Raw genomic sequence first — 21864 nt, forward strand, 5'->3', positions numbered from 1 at the left:
AGAATTGACAACAGATCTTGCCCTTGTCTGAGGTCCACAAGCAAGCATCGTCCTGCACTCTTGTGGTACAGCTAGCTAAATGTGTCACCTTGGTCTTTTTTGCTCCCGAATCCACTGATATGAGACCATTTGTAGCTGCACCAAAACTATTCAAAATGCATGCAAAGCACTGCAAATGCTGGAAATCTGAAATAAAAACAGGAAACATTGAAAATACTCTCTAGGTCAGGCAGAAACTGAAAAGAGATAAAATACTAACATCTCAGGTCAGTGACCTTTTGTCAGAATCAAGCTGAGATGAGATATGTCACTAGAGAATGATAATTGAACTTGGGACTTTCCTGTTTAGTATCAAGTATCACTCCAGGAGTGTGTTTGCTGGCTGAACTGCCAGGTACGATCTGGTTCTTCCTTGTGTAACCTAGATTTAAGACTATGATATTAGGGACGATATGCTATCAGTCTTGTTTATCGTTATAGGTAAGCAATAAACCTTGGTTGTACTTTACTGAGGGATATAAGACTAAGAAGATTTATCGACTGAAATGGCTACATACATGTGCTTAACTCCCTGGTACAAAGTTAGGCAGCACTGTAGACGGTGTAGATGATAGCACAAAATTACAAAGGGTAGATGAGACAAATGGCCAAAACTGTGGCAAATGGAATGTGAGCAAGTGTGAGTTTATCAGTTTTTGGGCTGATCAGTGATTGATCAGGATACCGTTTAGATGGATGAAGTTAAATACAGTGGATGTTCAAAAAGGCTCGGAGCTTCAGGTGTATAGATCCTTAAAGTGCCCTGAGCAGGTGCAGAAAACAATTAGGAAAGTTAATGGGATGCTGGTGTTTATATCTAGAGGACTGAAGTGAAAGGATGCAGACATTATGCTGCAATTATACAAAACCCTGGTTAGATTCCACTTGGTGTACTGAGAGCAGATTTGCACACCACAACTTAGGAAGGATGTATTGGCTTTGGAGGGAGTGCAGCATATGTTTACAAGAATGACACCTGGACTTCAGCAAATCAGGCCAATTTCTCATGAATTTAGACGGATAAGAGGTAATCTGATCGATGTCTTCAAGGTATTAACAGTAGAAGACACAGTTGATAAAGGTATACCATTTCCGCTGGTTGGGAATTCTAGAACTAACGGACATAGTTTTTGAATTAGGGGCCAGACCATTTAGAAGAGATGTTCAACACTCATAGGGCGATATATGTTTGGAACTCTCTTCCTCAAATGGCAGTGGATGCTGGATCAGCTGTTAATTTTAAATCTGAAATAGATAAATGTTTACTAAACAAAGAGGTTTGACTGGTGGAACAGGCTTGAGGGGCTGAATGGCCTACTCCAATGTACTTTTTTTTAAATGGCCTGAGATAACAAGAAGTGAAGGTTTGATAATCCTTTGTTGAATTTGATAGTGAATCCGGAAGACTGATTTCACCAAGAGTTTAGTGAATTGCCACAAATTGAGTTAAGAACAAGCATTTCTATGTTTTTTGTAGAGTCACTGTATTTTTGGTTTGTTTCAGATTAATTCCAGAACAATAGATACTTGATTTGGAGGCAGGGAGAGGAAGAAAGCTATTTATGTGGAATTTTTTCTCAACAAATTAACTAGATTGAGTTGAGTCCACAGGAGGGTTTATTGTACTTTATTTGTGAATGGTGCGGACTTCAAGGGCCAACTGATTTTTAAAAGAAATGTTTCAATGAATTATGTGGATCCTGAAAATTTTGCTGCTTTCTATATCTTTATGCAATGGTCTTGGATATGAATTAACATGGAAGCTTCTGTTGGACATGATGTAAGGACAGGAAGCTTAGGACTGTGACTTACGGGCAATCTTAAATTTCAGTTAATACCTGTTAACATTTTGTTGAGGATGAGCCTTGGCTCACTTTTGTCCCTGTGCTAACAGCTGTTGGATCAACCCTCCTTCTGGAGATTTGAGCACACAACTTTATCTGATGTTCCAAATGCTGTTACTGTCAAACATGCTGCCTCTGGATGTAGCATTAAACAGAGATACACTGTGCCCTCTCAGATGGACCTTAATGATTTTATAGCGCTAATTAAAGACAAGCCAGTGAGTTTTCCCTGATGTCCTGACCAATAAGTATCTCCCTCCAACATCTCAAAAACAGACTATCTGGTCATTGCTGATTGTGGGACATTTTGTGTGTAGATTTTGGATGTCAGATTTCATGACCAACAGTGTACAATTCAAAAGTAGTTCATTGGTGTAAAGTGCTTTGGCACACAGAGCTACAAGATCCACAGGAGATGTGACAGGGTGGATGCATTTAAAACAGAGATGAGGAGAATTTATTATTCTCTGAGGGTTGCTAATCTGTGGATTTCTCTTTGAATACACTCAAGGCAGAAGAAGAAATGTTTTGAGAAGGAATTCATGGGTTTTCGTTCTGGATGGACAGAAAAGTGGAGTTGAGACCACAGTCTCACAATCTTATTGCGTCACAGAGCCTGCTTTAAGATGCTGAGTAGCTTACTCCCTCTCCTAGCCGTGTTCTTGACCGTTTCCCCAACAGATGAAAATGCCTTGATAAAGGCAAGTCCTTATTAATACAAGAGTTACTGATTCACATCAGGCTAGATATTTTCCTCATCAACATGTCTGGAGAGGTTACTACACACCTGTGGAGCAGTTGGGACTTGAGCCTAGCCTCCTGGCTCAGAGCTAGGGACACAACCGCTGCAACACAAGAGCCCCGAGCAAGCCCTTATTCCATTTGCCTGTTCCAAAACTCAATGTAATGTGTGGTCCCCAGATAAGGGACATGTCCGACATTAAACTGGACAAGAACAGAAACCACGTTTGATCTTAATTCCTGTGTGCTGCCCTTGTCAGCAACAGCCTATTGCTGATGCTCCCATCAGACATACACAACTTTGATAGCAGGAACTGCCCATGCTGGAGAGTCTGAGATAACACGGTGTAAAGTTGGATGAACACAGCAGCTTTGAATTTATTTTGTTGAAGTAGAATTTGTTGAATTGTAACTTTTCCAAGAAAAGTTAATTTTAATGCCCGTATACTGCTTTGGGGCATTGGTGACTGTTATCGGCCTGAATTAAATTTGTCAAAGATATGCATTCTGCTTAGCTTGTAACGTGCTATGTTCTACTCCCCATGACAAATGACTTCCAATGATGGACTTATATTCTAATATTACCTGATGAGATCCATCTTTTAACTCAGCTGCATTCCCACTGTTTTCTTTACTGAACAATAGTATAAATAACCCAACAGCGCAACATGCAATGCAGTAGTTCGAGAAGGCAGCTCACCAACACCTTCACAAGGGCTACTAGGGACTGGCAAAAAATGCTGATCTTGCCAGAAACACCCACGTTCCAAACAAGCAACACAATATAGGAATCTTAATGACCCTGTAAACCACAAAAATGAAGCCAGTACTGTTTGTAAATGTCACCTGAATTCTGCAACCAAATGATGGCTTCACTAGCATTTTATTTCTTTCTCAAACATAATTTAGAATTCTTTCTCCTTTTTGTTTGTACAATTACTCCCTTCCCACACTTACACGCACCTTATTCAAGGCTGGCTGAGGCATAATTTCAGCAAGCTATTCAACCATGAGATGAAGTACAAATGAGTCTAGTTCTGCCCAACACTGTATTTCTGAAAGGAATTGTTGGATAACAAAGAGGAGAAGAAAACCTGGCTCATTCTTTCATCTACCTTGAAATCCTGTGTATTGAAGTCAACTATAATTCTTGTTTCACATCCCTTCAGCCTAATGTGCACATAAAGTGGAGCAGATCTGGCACACTACAGGTCTGCATAGTTACACCTTCCCCATGAGTTAACTGCTGCCACATCAGTAATCAGGGAATGAATATAATCTGTTTTCTTCTGGACCTTCCTAGAGGAATATTCCTTATTGGTAATGGTTCCATGGGGGTGAATATGCTGACGATGTCACGCCAAAACTGGTATGTGAAGTTTTCAGAGTTGAATAGCTGGCATTAATCTTTGGGAACATCAATGATTGATTATCCAGGTGCATGTTTTCATTTATGATTTTGACCTGATACTTAACCTTTACTTGTTTAGTCATTCTTTCTTGAGATCTGGGTGTTGCTAACTAGGCGTGTGTTTGTAGTCCAATCCTTTTTGAAGCTTGTTGTGGGTAATTGTTTTAAACTGCTGTAGTCCTTAAAGTGTAGGTACACCCAGATTGCTCAGGAAGGGGGTCTCAGGATTTTGATCCGGTGACAGTGAAGGAACAGTGGTATTGTTGTAAGTTAGGATTGTTTTGCCTTTGAGCTGAACTTGAAGGTAGTGGTGCTCCCAAACATCTGCTGCCTCTCTCCTTCTAGGTGGTAGACATTGTGGGTTTAGAAGTTATTGTCAAAGGAGATGGTACAAATTGCTGAAAGCACATCTTGTGGATGGTACACAGTGCTACCATTGTAGCTTGGGAATGAAGTGAGTAAATACTTAAGGTAATGGATGGGATGCCAACCTGGGCTACCTTGCCTTGGATGCGTTTGTGTGTTGTTGAAGTTGCACGCAAAAATTCACGTGGGAGTATTCAGTTGCAATCTATGTGTGCCTTGTCAATGATGGACAGGCTTTGGGAAGTTAGGGTGTGAGTAACTCGCTTTAGAATTCCCAGTCTATGACCTGAACTTATATGGTTGGCAGATCACTGGAATCAAACCCATCAATTCATTGATTCATTATTTTGCTGTCTACTGAAGATTCTGACTCAGGAGTGAGTATGGATACTGCTGAAAGATTAGATTTTGAGATTATGACAGAGTCTTCAGAATTGTGAAACACCTTTATTTACAAAGCTTGTAATTAAAATGCACAGTCAGGACTGCAGCTTCCATTGGAAGAAAACCAATGGTCACTGAGTAAATTGTCACTAACTCCACTGAATGTCACTGAACTCCTCTAAATCCATTGAATGGATTGTCGTCTATCAGAAATGTTGCTGCAATTGTATCCATTCTGGTGTACGCACTCTTATCTTGTTCCAACTGAACTGAATATGGAGGTTTGGTGCTTTTTGATCAAGAAACTATCTATGATTCGAAGCAAAGTTCCGAAATTGTAGAGAGATAGTCAATACCCAGGCTGGTTCTGTATCCACTTTATCTGACAGTTGATTGATTTTTGGAATATGATTGAGATTAATATTATCAGCATAGATTTAATAACTGTGCATTGACATTGTTCCCCATTGGCTTTGACTGGAGGAGTAGTTTATGTAGTTTCCAAAATAAAAATCAATATGAATAATGAATAATTGCCTGATGTCTGCATGCTTATTTAAACTTACATGCATATTTTTAATCCTACATTTTCACACAATTGGATTAACGTAAAGTTAATTCCCCACCCCATTCCTTTGGAATGAATACTACCTCCCTGTCGGCAGACCACAGTTGCCATGTTGTTTCTGCTGTAGAGTTATGTAGAGTTGAGTGGATAGCCCTTATTTCAATCTCTCCTTGTCGTCCTGTCTTTCTAGGACCGGGCATTTCCCAGCAGCCAACCACCCTCAGTTCTAAAAATAAAATCCAAAGGCTTTCAGATGAGCCTTTGCCATGTTCCTCAGCAGCCCTGGTTAATTTAAAGGGATATGCTCCAAGGGAACGAGGCTTTGGTTGAATCAAAAGATGAAATGCTTGAGCCCTAGTTCAGACACTCCAACTGGTTGGAAATGAGAAGGTGGTCTCTAAGCATAGGGTTGACATCCAGCAGGATATTCACATACGGGTGGAAGGACTGCTGGTTCAGAGGTAGAATTCCCATCCCAAATCAGAAGGATTGAGGTTTGGGAGTCCCCAACCCCACCCACAGACTGCCGTCTAAAAAAAGAAACAACAGAATGAGCCATCGTGAATGAATTTAACTGAAAGCAGTTGTCAGAATGGATCAAATATGTAACCTCTCAAATCTGCTCAGATCCAAGTGCCTCAAAGTACTGCAGAAAACTCCCTTTTCTCATTCTATGACTCTGTACCCACCTTGTAGAAATAAAAAAAATTGCACAGTTAACAATATAATCCATATTTACCCCCGTAGTATATATAAACCAACTCCTCTGTCTCCTGTTTTACTGTGTAACTGTGCTTTGACCCTGTGAGACTTTGTTCTTAATCAAGGCTTGTCTCCTTATTCCAAGCAGTGAATTGGGGTCAAGGTTCAGAATCAGATCATATTGACAAAATCACATCTGTGCCGGGATTAACTGCTGGTTTTATATTTTAAAAAGACACCTACTTCATACATGGACTTTTGATTAATTATCCAAATAGGCAATGGGCTCTCCTTTTCTTTAAAAAAAACTTGGTGAGTAATCTCTCTGCAAAAGTCCAACTTTTACTTGTATTGAACATTAAGCTGAAGTGTACTGTGATCGTTTTAAATTTCCCAGCCTTAGGCAGAGTTTTACACACCTCAATTGGAAGAACAGTTCAAGGTATATAATTAAAGAAAGTAATTAAAGCCCTTTTACTGTTCCTGTGGTATGTTGTTTCTTTTGTTTCAGAAGCAAGGTATCTCAGTCAGCATTCTCTCTAATTTTCTTCGGGGCAGCAATGCTGTCTGAGGTCCATGCACAGTACTAACTCTGGAGCCAGAAATCAGTGCAGAATTGGTGTGCCACCACTGTGCATTGTGTATAGAATTTTGAATCAGTCGCACTGTGTAACTTAGAGAGGACATTGATCTCAAAGCAACTCAGTTTGAAAGTTCCAGGCAAAGAGTGTTTGGTGAAAACTCTGAATGGGGTTTTTTGAGGCTGAGAAAGTTTGAGCTCAGTTCTATGATAAGTCATGGAATGGGCTATCAGATTGTCATGACTGGGTATTGAAGGCGCAGCTAAGTCAAACCACATGAGGGATAGAGAAGGGTATTCACTGCGGTGTTTGAATACTGTAATGGAATGCTGCTGGTTTAATGGGTTTATATTTTAACAGTGTCTTTCAAAGTCTTTCAATGTGTCTTACATGTAAATAGTTTGATATATTCCAGTTTATCTTCATTTGTGCAATAAGTTTGTTTTATTGTAAAACCTGAATCAGCAGTATCTCATGTTTGTGTTTCAATGAAAGACTACCTGATCAAGTCAAAGAATAAAAGAATATGGGGAGAGAATGGAAACGTGAGACTGGGTTGGATGATCAGTCATGATCATGTTGAATGGCAAAGCAGGCTGAAAGGGCTGAATGGCCTTATTCCTCCTCCTATTTTCTATGTTTCAGTGTTAAAACCAAATTTAGAAAGTGATCTATCAAGCCAGATTTCAATCTGTGATCTGACTTGTCCAGAATAACATCAGGTTAGATCATACATCAAAATGATTAAGTAGTTATTTAAAACACATTGAGATGATAGGACAGATTATTTGTCAAGGCGGTAGCATGTGAGAGCTCCCGAACTGTGGTGTGATCCAGGGCAAATACATCTGCAGTAAGTTTTCAGTTTGAGGCGCTGCAGCTTAATGTTGATCAACTGGGGGCCACTATGACACAACAGGGAGTGGGGATGTTAACTGAATGTCTCATACTATGAGGCAGTTACATCCTTCAGGGATGTAATTAGAAAAGGCAGTGGTGTAGACAGGCAAATGTCCTGCAGACATGTGTTTGAGCTCTACAATAAAAGATGGTGAAATTTGAATGCAGTGAAAACTGGAGTTAAAACTAATCTAACGGTGGCCATTCCAATTTCACAATATCCTTTAGGGAAGGAAATCTACTGTCCTTACGTGGTCTGACCTGCATGTGACTCCAGACCTACAGCAATGTGGTTGAGTTTGAACTGCCCCCCTACTGGGCGACTCTGTTGTATCAAGCCAGCACTTTGATGACCCTACATCTCAAGGTCTGCAGTCATTCAGGAAAGCAGCTCACTACCACCTTTTCTAGGCCATTTGGGGATGGGCAATAATTGCTGGTTGGCCAGTGGTGCCCAGCTATGAAGAAAAATTTTTTAAAACTGGTCAGGGACAGGCAAGCATGACTGCAAGTGATGGGAAGTACAAATCTAAGTTGTTTGTGAGCAATTGTCAACGATTGATCACAACGTGATCAAGCTTCATGTAGTATTTGTAAGAGATTAGCAAGTATTAGATACTAGAATTTTGGATGGAAATGAGGCAGTTAATGGATGAGACAGTGACTGCCCACAGTAAACTGGGAAGCTCTGCTAATAGGTAAGATAGCTTAGGGATGGTGGAAGCTGTTCAAAGAAACATTTATTGCAACTCAGCAGCAGTTTGTACCCATGAGAAGGAAAAGCTCCATCTCACAAAAAAATGGACATCTAAGGAAGTAAGGGACAGCCTAAAATTAAAAGGCAGGACTTGTCAAGATGCAAAAAACAGTACAGATCCCACAAAGTGGGACAAACACAGAGATCAAAAAAGGACCACAAAGTGACTTATAAGTGTTGCTCAAAAGGGTTATGAAAGAAAACTTGAAAGGTGTATAAAAGACATTAAGAGATTTTATAGTTATATAAAGGGAAAGCGGCTGGTTAAGAATATTATTGGCCCATTGAAGGCTGAGACTGGGAATATTGTCAATAACCACAGGGAAATGGCAGACATGCTGAATGATTATTTTTGTTTCAGTATTCACAATAGAAAAGGAGGATATCTTGCCAGAAGTCCCAAAGAGATTAACCGAGGATTGGAGCTGGGTCTAAATAAAATTAGCTGAAGTAAATAATCGATAATGGGGAAATGAGTGGAACTGAAGAGTGACAAATTCCCATAACCTGGTGGTTTCCATCTACAGGTATTAAAGGAGTTAGGAGAGCACATTGCCAATGCCCTAACCATAATCTTTGAGTTCCCTGGATTCAGATGTTGCACTTATGGACTGGAAATTTTCTCATGTCATTCTGCTCCTTAAGAAGGGTGAAAGAGGGAAAGCAAGGAATTATATATCAGTTAGCCTGACATCTATGGGTGGGGAAATTGTTGGAGTCTGTAATCAAGGATAGGGCAACTGATCACTTTGAAACATTTCAGTTAATCAGAGGCCGTCAGCATGGATTCATGAAGCGTAGGTGATGCCTGACAAACCTCAGTGTTTTGAAGAGATGATAAAGGAGGACAGAGGTAAATTGATGGATATTGTTTATATCAAGTACTAGAAAGCTTTTAATATAGTACCACATGAGAGTCTGTGCTAAGGTGGAAGCCTGTGTCATTGAGGGCAAATTACTGACATTGATGTTGATATGACATGCATCAATCATGATCATATTCAATGGTAGAGGAGGCTGAAAGGGCCAAATGATCTACTCCTGATCCTATCTTTTACATTTCTGAGACATCTTAGTATTATACAAAAAGGTCATTAAGCTCGTTATGATTGCGTCATGAAGTAGATATCTAGTTCTTTATTGCGTTACAAGTTACTCCTCCTTTTATGTGACCTTCTTACTCTGTACACCACCTATGTTCGCTCGGCATTCTCTCACTACCTGCCAATCCATAACACACAAGCAAACGTCTTTGTACATAACGGGTCCCACAGGAAAGTAAGTTACTGTGTTTTAAATTTGATTTCACAAATGTAATTGTAATTGCTTTCAATGTCATTATATTTATATAACATTTATCACTCAATCAGGATTTTTGTTCCTCAGAGTCCAATTTTGAAATCGTTGTGATATTTATTAGATGTTGCGAAGCTTCTTGGGTTCACTTGTAAAGTGAAAGCAACTTCTTTTTTCCGTACCCTGATATTCTGATCCATGCAATAGAGTGGGCTATATTCCTACTTATTCTGAGCGTAACAAGAGACTAACTTTTACATAGCAGCTTTCTTCATCTCAGTGTGACCTAAGCTGTTCTTATAAACGTAGCCACTTTTGTAATAAAGGGGAAGGTAACAGGCAGTTTGCACAGAATGAGTTCCCACAAACAGCGATGTGTTAATGACCAAATGAACTAGTTGGATTAATGATGTTGATCATGAGTTAAATGTTGGCCAGTGCAATGAGAAGAACAGCCTGGTGTTTTTCACAATCGTGCGGTGGAATCTTTAATATCCACCTGAGAAAGTTGATGGGAGCTCAGTTTAACATCTCATGTGAGACATAGAACATTCAGCAGTGCACCTGTCCCTGTCAGGACTGTACTGGGAGTGTGTCATCATTCCTCAACCTCCTGACCTAAGTGCAAACATGCAATCAGTCAGACACAACTGACTGCTGTTAATTTGACAGAAATCCCTTGAAATCGACACATTACAGTAGCAAAGTGTGTGGGAAGATGAAGGATATATACTTGCAGGAAACACTCTGGACCAGAAAAGCTGACAATACTTGCAAATACCTACCATCAGTGTGAATCACAGTCCTGTTACAAAGGCAAAGAAAACACCATAACAAGCTTAAAGGCTCATAGCACAAATAGTCAAGCACTGAATAATGGTGTAGCCACATTGCATTGATTGTCATTCCAGTTAAACTGGTCCAGAAAAAACCCATTTTCTCTTTTGTTTTTGAAACTTTCCAACAGAAAGAATTATAAATCAGAGAACGAGAGAAATGCTGATTTCTGCAGGGTCAAATGCATTCTGGGTCATTCACCCATGAAATGACTGACATTGGAAAAGATTATGGAGCTGTAAAAACCAGTCAGCTGCAGTTAAGAATCATAAGGAAACATTCCATACATCCTACTAAAGTTCTTCAGTACGACTAAATAAAATAAACCATCCAGACTGTATTACAATTCGCAGAATGGACCAGAAGAGGACATTTTTCACCCTGGCTGATGAGTGTAGCTTTCCATAATCCTTCCCTTTCCCACTGTCAACCATTTATCACCTAACTATGCAGAGGCATGGAAACTGATTGTCACAATGAGCTAATTGGTTAGCTGGACCATACAGCAAACTTGCTACACTTGCTAAACAGTCGTGGTTACTGGACCTCAGCAAGTGTGACCAGTTTAGTTTTGTAGTTGCAGTTGATTGTCCCTAGCCATGATAAGAGAACATCCAAACATCTGTAAGGGTCTTGTGGCCAACTGTCAAGTCAGGTGTTAGGAGAGAAACTCCAAACTGACTTACTTGCTTGAACTCCTTCAATTCAGTATCTCATGTCCCTCCTGCAGGTGAGTAGGAGACACTTTGTAACATTGGGGCTATCTCTTCTTCATCGTGGCCCAGGTGTTCAATGGGCAGATATCAACACCCACATAAAAGTGGATACATGTTTATTATTCAGAGGTTGGGTCTGTGTGTGTCTCTGTTGTGTGTGTGTGTGTGTGTGTGTGTGTGTGTGTGTGTGTGTGTGTTTGTAACACAGGAACACATTGTCTATTAGTTGAGCTGCTGGAATGACAACCCAGAAATCATCTAGCTTTTGGATTGTAGTAAACCTGACCTGATCTGTCTACATGTGATTTTAGTATCAACCTATGTAGTTGGACATATCACTACTGGATCAGCCACCATCTTCTCAGATTTCTTTGTAGAAAAATGTTCTAGCAAGGCCACATTTAACACATTTGAGTTGGTATTCTTGTGAATTGTCCTGACGAATGCAAGCCGAAAGGCTTCAGCAAAATGTATCTTTTTCTAGCAATACTCAAGTGACTATGCTGAGCAAGGTCAAAATTCTTGTAGATACCAGAACGAGTTAGCAGATCAGCAATACTGAAACTACATTGTTAAACTATCAGCCGCGATCGAATTGAATTATGCAACAGTCTTGAGGCAATGGTTCATTAGTGTTTCTCAAGACAAACATTTTAGTCAATATGGGTTAGGTGAATTTTTGACCTTGATCAAAAGTGATTTTGGCAGTTGGTATCAACCATAAAAGTTTATGTCGCTCAAGAAGCAATGCTTTGCTTCAGGATTAACAAAACTATCTCAAGACCTGTACTGCTGTATTAAAGAGACATGATAGGGTGCAGGGCATGTATTTTTTTTTCAAATCTTCTGTTTTCAGGAGAAAAGGTGAGCAAGATTGTAAAGTGAAGAAACCTACTTCCTGCATTTCAGCAAAAGGACTCTTATTTGGTCAGAGATAACAAGGTGTAGATCTGAATGAACACAGCAGGCCAAGCAGCATCAGAGGAGCAAGAAAGCTCCACACCTTGTTATTTGCAGATTCTCCAGCATCAGCAATTCCCACTATCCCTTATTTGGTCAGAGTCTCTTTCAGTGTCTGGGATTTACATTCCTCTCTTCTGCTGTTTGTACTTTTCCCTCTCCCAAACATTGACGTTTTAGCCTGTTTTCATTTTGGAGAAATGTGTTTGTACCTTGTATTGTGCACATTGTTACTTGTCATAGTCATGTGACCATTTGTTGCCTTTTTGTGTGGAAGCATGAAAGCAGTATTGGAAATTTGCATCAGAAATGTACAGCTGCATTTGGGAGCATGTTTTCAAAAAGAAATCCAGGTGCTTTGGGAAACAGCACAGAATAATTGGCAAATTAACTCTGCAAGTTTGTACTACCAGGTGAGTCAGTATGGCTTTGAAATTTCCAGTCCCTGCTTCTGTGAAACTGAAAGGAGATTTGTGATAGAATTGGGATTTCTTTCAGTGTCAGCGGCAAAATAATTAGAAAACTACAGAATTAAATAAAAATCTCCTGAACAAGTAAAAATAGCAATTCTACAATAAGTGCTGGGGAATGAGTGTTACAAGTGATATCACACCCTGACCTCTGAGGAACTGAAAAAACTGTTCCTGAGAAATATTGAATGCATTGAAGCCCGAATTTGAAATCTTTACTTCAGTTATTTGTTAGTGTTTGAGCTTGGAAACAAAAGGGGGAGAAGCTTCAGCAAAATTATTTTTTTCTCAGCAATACTCCAGTTATGTACTACAGAAAAAAACTATAATGAGCAAGGTAAAAATACTTGTCGTTCGCAAAAGAAATTTGGCAATCAGCAAAACTACATTGCTCAACTATCAGCTGTGATCTAACTGAATTATGCAACAAGCTTGAGGCAATTGGACTTGAGTCTTTCTGAAGAAGATTCATATCAGACTTGAAACGTTAACTCTGTTTCTGTCTCCAAAAATGCTGCCAGACCTGCTGAGTTTCTCCAGCACTTTGTGTTGCTTTCAGATTTCCAGCATCCAGTATTTTGCCCTTATTGTAAGAAAGGTGAAATATTTGTCAGTATGTGACAGCACTGAGACACCTCGTTGAATCTTGAGCGTTTGAATGTTTGGAAGATGAATTCATCAGAAATAGGATTGTCTTGGGAATGAGGGATTGTGCAGCGACTGCACATCTGAGAGGAAATAAAGAGAAAATTTCAAGAAAGTTATCGATGTGATGCAGGAGCTCTGAGCTTGTCAATCATCAATTAAAGTATTAATAGGGCAACTGATTAAGCTTTGCATTTTGCTGACAGCCCAGGCCAAACATAGCTGAAAAAAGTATAATCAGAAAGATCAGCAGAAAGATAAAGCTAGAGGGCAGACATATGGATCATGGCAGACTCCAAGTGAAAGAAAGGGAAGGAAATCCAGTGTTGGGGTGGAAAAGCAATGCTCAGATTGTAAGAAGCTGAATCATTGGACACAAATACAAAGAAACAAAACAGGATCCTATGAAGACGACTAATATTCTGACAAATTACTCTGGTTTGTACAACAGATTGGCATCTGATCTCAAATGTTTTATTTTAACTGTAAAGAATGACGACTGTGGAGGGAGTGGATGAAGTGAATGTAAGTGTCAGATAGATACATGCAACATCATGAGCTTCACAGGCCTCTGGTGATAGCTCAAGGTGTCGAAAAGATATTGAATTCCTCAGTGGCTGCAGTGGGATTCAAATGGAGAATTAATTAACAACTGCGAGACCCCTTTAAATCTGCAGAGTTTTATTGGTAAAGTTGAGTTAACAGATTGATTATTTCTGGATCCAGAATCCTGTTCCAAGAAACCCAATGAAAATGTACAAATAAAAGAAATCTTGAAGGTTTTGTCTTCCTCAGCCACACAACCCTCTCCCTTTCATTGGTTTCCAAGCTTTCCACCCATTCTGGCCCCACGGTTCCAACACCCACTATCCCTTCCACCCCCATTTCTTGGTATTTTCAATCTGAGAAATGGAATCACAATGGGGAAAGTATGTGGGAGGCATGGTTATAATTGCATTTAGAAAGAAGCGAGGCAGTGTACACGAAAGAGAAGGAAATAGAGGACAATGTTGCTAGTTAGATGAGAAGAAGTTTTGGAACATAAGCACCAGCATTTGGATTGGGCCAAATGGCCTGTTAATGTTCTGCACATCCAAAGTAATTTAGCCCCACTGGATGTTAATGGCTTTACAAATGACCTCTGCATCCAGCGCATCGATACAAATTAAAAATGTTAAGGAATTCCTGGCTGGTTTAAGACTTCTCGTCACATTTCCCTCTCGGCTTCTAACCAGTCTTTCTCAATAAATAGTCATGGCTTTAACACTGTACCCAGTTTATTTCTGAGTTTTTCTGTTACTTCCTTGGAGCTGAAACAGCAAACCCTGAGAGCTAAGTCTACATTTTGGAAGTTTGGAGATATTTTTCCAAAATTATCTTTCCCCAGCTTCAGGGAGCTCAGTCTCAGTTAACTTTCACTGGAAAATGAAGTAGACAGATAGCTGAACTGCTTTTGACCTCTGTCAGCAATGCTGTATAGCAGACAAATGTAGTAAGTGAGACTGCTTTGAGTGGCTTCCTCCTGAACTCTGTTCAGTAACTTCCTACAATGGGGGGGCTACAAAAGGAATTTAATGGACTGTATCGATATTGGCGTCTCGCGTGTTCCCTCCAGTGCTCCAGACACAATTGCTTCCACTCCTCATTTCAACACCCCAGTGTCTTCTGTCTTCCTATCAGAATTTGTGCATGTGATATGGAAAATTTCAATTGAGCAAGTACCTCACAAAAAAAAGCTTGGCTGCAGGGACCCTGTTCTAATGTGGGTGGAATGTATTTGTTTTCATTTCAGAAGCCTCGGATGGCTTTTCCTAAATAAGGAGAAAAACAATGTCCCTGATGGATGTTTGCAACTGAGACTGTTGCGAACAGCAGCCCCTGCATTTGGTTGATGATATGCAGTGATGATATGTAGTGAGCTTTCCTGCCGACATGTTCTGTAATCCATATCGAGAGCATTTGACCAAAAGTCTTTTTTTAAAAAAAACTAACTATGCTGACTTTGTATGGATCGTCGGTAAGGTTACACTTACAATGTGAATTGTGCACTGCTGGCTAGCTGTTTTTTTCGAAATGGTGCAGGGAAAAGTGGCCTGGATAATTCCAGGACTTCTGGGGGAAGGGCTGAATATGAAGTTGCGTCACAGGGCACACTGGGGGAATAAAAAGTGGACTCATTTTCACTGACGTAAGGAAAGTTATGGGGAAGCAGGAGCATGATTTATATACTTAAGAAGATTTAGAGTGTTTGTTAAACAAGTTGATTTATATTTGGATTACTGACTGGAACCTGCCAGAATTCCCCAAGAAGCATCCTGCATCTGGGTTTTGCCTTGAATTATATGTCCTGTGATTCTGACCACATTATTGGTCTTTGTTGGACCTTGACCCCAGGTATACAAAACTTAACCATTGCTGAAAAGAGTAGGAATGTAAGAAACAATCTTAAGGGAAAGGTGTCAGTATAGCTTGACTCACAGGAAAATTAAGAACCATCAAACTATTGAATGATTTTGTAAATTCTAATCTCACTGAAGCCAAGACATAAGATAAAGAGGCATTTTACAAGCTGTGTTCAAGTTCCATCTCTGTTTCAGTGGAAAATAAGGAGTAAAATTATCCCCATGCACATGAGGCTAGACACAATCTGAACCAATCCCCTAAAGGAATGATTTAGTATTTTCTTTCATCCCTGTTCATGGGCACTTGCAAATTAGCTGCAGTGGTCCCTATATTTCAGCATTGACTGTACTTCAGAAATGTTTTATTGACTGTAAAGCATGGTTTAACAACCCCTGAGAATATGAGCCACTTAGCAATTACCTGAGGGTGCTGTATAAATGCCCATAGATTCCACACTGACCTTCCAAAGAGCATCCCACTCAGACCCAAGCCCCTACCCTATTCCTGTAAACCTGCATTCCCCATGGTTAATCCACCCAACCTGCTCATCCCTGCATGCTACGGGCAATTTAACGTGGCCAATCCAGCTAACTGGAGGAAACCCATGCAGCCACAGGGAGAATGTGCAAACTCTATACAGACAGTTGCCTGGGGGTAGAATTGAACCCGGGTCCCTGCCACTGTGAGGCAGCAGTGCTAACCACTGAGTCACTGTGCCACCTGTTTGTAGCCCCGTGTAGGGGGAGTTTCATGAGGGGTTAGAGTTTCAACCAATAGAGTTACATGTCGACAGTTTATAATTGTTCACCTGTAACTAGAATCTATTTATTTATAATTCCAGTCGTGTTCAGAAACCTGCTCGGTGCTTTCTCTTGGCCTGGGGCTAAAAGACAGGTAAATTGGAGATAATGAAATGTGAGGCTGGATGAACACAGCAGGCCCAGCAGCATCTCAGGAGCACAAAAGCTGACGTTTCGGGCCTAGACCCTTCATCAGGAGGTTTTTGTTTTACTCGTATAAGATATTTTACATTTATAATGTCTCCAGGAATAATGGGACTTGATACCAGTGCTTTACCAGTGAGGTATGATAGTGTGTAGATGGGAAGTGGGTGCCCTGCTGTGGATCTGCAGTTTAGATGTTAGTTTCTGCTATGTTTCAAGCACACAGACACATAACATTGCACATTTAGTGTGACCTTCAAATAATTAATCTATCAAGCAGCATCAACATTTTAAAATATTCAACTCTATTTGCCAATCACACTGCAGCCTGGCCTTCCCTATCTCTATCGATAATGTCCTTCAACTTCACAGCCCTCCACAATATCTGAAGTCCTCTAATTCTGGTCTATCGTAGGTTTCCAGTTATAGACATTTTCGGCAATGTTATTACAAATTTCTAGATCAGGTGGAACCTAAACCTGGGCCTCCTAGTTCTGGGGTAGGGACACTGCCACTGAATTACTAGAGCTCCACGTTCCCAGTTGAATTCATTCCACTCTAACTGGCTGCATGTACCATTGGTTGACTCTTTACAGTCAGTTGTAGTAGACCCAGGCATGTTTGGCTAAAGCTGCTTTGTAACATTGTATATATCCTCCAGGCTCTTCCATCATTTTTAATTGGAGAATCTATTAATACCCTCTCGCTAGAGGCTACCTGATATTCAGTGATGAAAATGTAGCTACACTTTTGCAGTGGTGTATTGAGCTACATAGCAAATGCATAAAGCTAACATCAGTGTGGCAGGTTAAAGAAAGTTTCACCTCCTTTCAAACTCTCTTATCTAAACCCCCGAAAGGCTTGGGACCTACAAGAAATAAATCAGAACTGTTGGAGAGAACCCTAGAGCAGAGTCAAGATGTGACAGGGATTCACCCAGCAGGTCTGGGATAAATGTTGTGCATCCAAATTCAGATGAAGCCCATCATTTTGGTTGGGAGACATTTCAGGAAAGCAACCAGACACCCCTTTGAGAATGTTTTATGGAAAATCCTGTTGTTCTGTTTCTTCTCTCCCCTATAATCACCCTATAACATAGCGTGGCCAAGCATTGCATAGATATCTAGTATCTGCTGTGGTCAACCGTGGGATCTCTTTGCTGTTTATGAGTTCCATGTTGGTTAGTTTACTGATCACATGCTTCCTCTGGATTTATTGTGCATAACCGTTCATTTTAAAGATTTGCTTTATTATGGACGTTTCCAGAAAAAGTACAACAAGCTCTCAAAATCCACAAGATGGAACATGCTTCTCCACTTGAGCTGATGCTTGTTTTAACCAAAGATAAAATTTACAGTGGTGTGTTACCTTAAATGGTTAAAATGGCAGAAAATGAATAGACAGAGGATGAAGGGGTAAGAAGCAGTGACGTAAAGCTGTTCATTGAGATTTGGGACATTATTACTCCTCAGACAGGGGTGTTTCTTTCTATGGTCTGATGATGTGACTGTTGAGTTGGAAAGAATCTGTTTCTGTTTCAACTGCGATTGTCTCTGTACTTTGATTCTGAAGTAATTAGCTCGGTGATGCAGAGAAATCTGAGATACAGGCTACTAGACTAGGTGGGATTGAGGTTCAGAAGGAAGAGGTATTAGAAATCCTTCAGAAGGTGAAGATAGATAAGTCCCCTGGGCCAGATGGGATTTATCCTCGGATCCTCTGGGAAGCCAGGGAGGAGATTGCCGAGCCTTTGGCATTGATCTTTAACTCGTCATTGTCTACAGGAATAGTGCCAGATGACTGGAGGATAGCAAATGTGGTTCCCCTGTTCAAGAAGGGGTGTAGAGACAACCCTGGTAATTATAGACCAGTGAGCCTTACCTCAGTTGTTGGTAAAGTGTTGGAAAAGGTTACAAGAGATAGGATTTATAATCATCTCGAAAAGAATAAATTGATTAGGGATAGTCAGCACGGTTTTGTGAAGGGAAGGTCGTGCCTCACAAACCTTATTGAGTTCTTTGAGAAGGTGACTAAACAGGTAGATGAGAGTAAACCGATTGATGTGGTGTATATGGATTTCAGCAAGGCGTTCGATAAGGTTCCCCACAATAGGCTATTGTACAAAATGCGAAGGAATGGAATTGTGGCAGATATAGCAGTTTGGGTCGGAAATTGGCTTGTTGAAAGAAGACAGAGGGCAGTAGTTGATGGGAAATGTTCATCCTGGAGACCAGTGATGTACCGCAAGGGTCGGTGTTGGGTCCACTGCTGTTTGTCATTTTTATAAATTACCTGGATGAGGGCTTAGAAGGATGGGTTAGTAAATTTGCAGACGACACTAAGGTCGGTGGAGTTGTGGATAGTGACGAAGGATGCTGTAGGTTGCAGAGAGACATAGATAAGTTGGGCTGAGAGGTGGCAAATGGAGTTTAATGCAGACAAGTGTGAGGTGATGCACTTTGGTAGGAGTAACCGGAAGGCAAAGTACAGGGCTAATGGTAAGATTCTTAGCAGTGTAGATGAGCAGAGAGATCTCGGTGTCCATGTACACAGATCCTTGAAAGTTGCCACCCAGGTTGACAGGGCTGTTAAGAAGGCGTACAGTTTTTAGCTTTTATTAATAGAGGGATCGAGTTCCGGAACCAAGAGGTTATGGTGAAGCTATACAAAATTCTGGTGTGGCCGCACTTGGAGTATTGTGTACAGTACTGGTCACCGCATTATAAGAAGGATGTGGAAGCTTTGGAAAGGGTGCAGAGGAGATTTACTAGGATGTTGCCTGGTATGGAGGGAAGGTCTTACGAGGAAAGGCTGAGGGATTTGAGGTTGTTTTCATTAGTGAGAAGAAGATTGAGAGGTGACTTAATTTAAACATATAAAATATTCAGAGGGTTAGATAGGGTGGATAGGGAGAGCCTTTTTCCTAGGATGGTGAGGGCGAGCACGAGGGGGCATAGCTTTAAACTGAGGGGTGAAAGATATAGGACAGATGTCAAAGGTAGTTTCTTTACTCAGAGGGTAGTAAGGGAATGGAACGCTTTGCCTGCAATGGTAGTAGACTCGCCAACTTTAGGTACATTTAAGTCGTCATTGGACAAGCATATGGACGTACATGGAACAGTGTAGGTTAGATGGGTTTGAGATCAGTATGACAGGTCGGCACAACATCGAGGGCCGAAGGGCCTGTACTGTGTTGTAATGTTCTATGTTCTATGTTCTATCTCAAGTCAAAGCACAGGGAGAGACATCACTGAATTATATTTCTATAGAACTGTACATATTTCTCTCAATCTCTACATCTATAGCTGGTTCAGAATTGCACAAGCACGATGATCCACCCTTAATCACAGCAATTCGGTGATATAATTTTAATTTGGTGATATTTTTATAGCGACAATACAGGTCAGCTCTTTTAGCAGTAAGCACATTTCAACAATGATTTGTTTTTGAGAACCCATAGCTAGAAACAACCAAACAATTCCACAAAAATGGAGTATAGCAATATATTTGAAAGAAAAGCTGATCAGAACTCATTAAATTTAACCTGTTCCTAGGATATGGTTGTTGCTGGCTAGGCTAATATTTGTTGCTACTGAAAGTTGTTGATGACTGGGTACATCCATAGTACAGGTACGGAGACAAAGTTCAAGGAATTAACCCAGCACCAGTGAAGAAACTATGACGTAATTCCAAGCTGAAGCAGGTGTACTCAGCAGAATGGCTTACTCATGTTCTTTTTTTCTTAGAATCATAGAATCAGGCCCTTCAGCCCAACAAGTCCACGCTGACCCTCAAAACATACCACCCAGACCCATTCCCCTATAACCCATCTAATCTATGCAAGCCTGAAAACTGTGGACAATTTAGCATGGCCAATCCACCTAGCCTGCACATCTTTGGACTGTGGGAAGAAACATGAGCACCTGGAGGAAACCCACACAGACACAGGGAGAATGTACAAACTCCACACAGACTGTTGCTGGAGGTTGGAGTCAAACCTGGCACTGTGAGGCAGCAGTGCTAACCACTGAGCCACCGTGCTTTTAATTTATATTCATTCAGGGATGCGAGTGTCACTGGCTAGCCAGAATTTATTGTTCATCCCTTATTTCCCAGAGGACAGTTAAGTGTCAACCCCGTCACTGTGGGTCTGCAGTCATCATTAGGCACTTAATTCCAGATTTTATAATGGGGTTCAAATTCTAACAAAAGATTCAAAACCAGGTCCCTAGAACTTTAGAGATAATGGGAACTGCAGATGCTGGAGAATCTGAGATAACGAAGTGTGGAGCTGGATGAACACAGCAGACCAAGCAGCATCTCAGGAGCACAAAAGCTGACGTTTTGGGTCTAGACCGATGAAGAGTCTAGGCCCGACACATCAGCTTTAGTGCTCCTAAAATGCTGCTTGGCCTGCTGTGTTCATCCAGCTCCACATTTTGTTATCCCTAGAACTTTACCTGGATTAACAGTCCAGCGACAATAATATCAAGCTATTGCTTCCCCATGCTCCTAAGTCAGAATGGTATGTGATGTGGAGGGGAGCTTGCCACTCCTGTATTGGTCTTTGTTGCTAATCTTACTGAACAGACAGGAAGTACACTGCCTGATCTCTGCTGAATTTGTTGAGCTCAGACAGGTGACCATTGGGATATTAAGAATCAACTTACGATTCCTTTACAGTGATTTGCCCAGTCCCCACTGGAAATGGTGTTGGTGTAGATGTCAAAGACCATTCTGATGCAGTATTAAATGCTGGCTTCGACAGCAGCACCTATATCATCCAGCCCTGCTACAATGAAAGGCAGTCATTCTGCTGATGCAACTCAGTCAATACAGGAATTGAGAGAGGCACGGGGAGAGAAATATTTCAGTGATGATTCTGGCTTGGAGCCCTCAGCCACACTCATTTGACTAATGTCAGAGACAGTAAGAACTGCTGATGCTGGAGTCAGAGATAACACAGTGTGGAACTGGAGGAACACAGCATCAGGGGAGCAGGAAAGCTGATGTTTCTTCAAAGAAGGTTCCTGACCTGAAATTTCAGCTTTCCAGCCTGGCTTCACCTCCACACTGTGTTATCATCGACTAATGTTAGATGTTTAGAGTGATAACTTGGCTGGGATTCCAGAACATTACTGGCACCATTGGTACTGAACCCCAGGATGCCTCAGCATCCACAAGAGGAGGAAATAAATAAATAGAGAGAAGAACTGAGTTTATTATGAGGGTAATGACATAGAGAATTCACAGTTGATTTGAATAAGCCTCTGTCCCTAAGCATTTTGTTTTGGGGACAG

General features: G+C 40.8%; 1 protein-coding gene and 1 non-coding gene across 7 annotated transcripts in view; one reads left to right on the forward strand and one right to left on the reverse strand.

Annotated features, from left to right (window-relative positions):
• Positions 1-21864, forward strand: part of LOC125466355 (gap junction delta-3 protein-like) — a 38295-nt gene that overhangs the window by 5583 nt on the left and 10848 nt on the right. Inside the window, exon 1 of one of the 6 annotated variants that reach the window (XM_048560754.2) lies at positions 6265-6367. The exons of 4 other annotated variants lie outside the window; for them this stretch is intronic. The gene's annotated coding sequence lies outside the window, so the exon portion shown is untranslated. Of the gene's footprint in view, positions 1-6264; positions 6368-9473; positions 9572-21864 lie in introns of those variants that run through there. One more of the 6 variants, XM_048560752.2, reaches the window with a different exon arrangement.
• LOC125466469 (U2 spliceosomal RNA) lies at positions 2714-2895 on the reverse strand. The gene has a single exon (XR_007250462.2). It is a non-coding gene; the product is annotated as a U2 spliceosomal RNA (small nuclear RNA).

This window comes from Stegostoma tigrinum, chromosome 31 (assembly GCF_030684315.1).
Source record: "Stegostoma tigrinum isolate sSteTig4 chromosome 31, sSteTig4.hap1, whole genome shotgun sequence".
Taxonomy (NCBI): domain Eukaryota; kingdom Metazoa; phylum Chordata; class Chondrichthyes; order Orectolobiformes; family Stegostomatidae; genus Stegostoma; species Stegostoma tigrinum.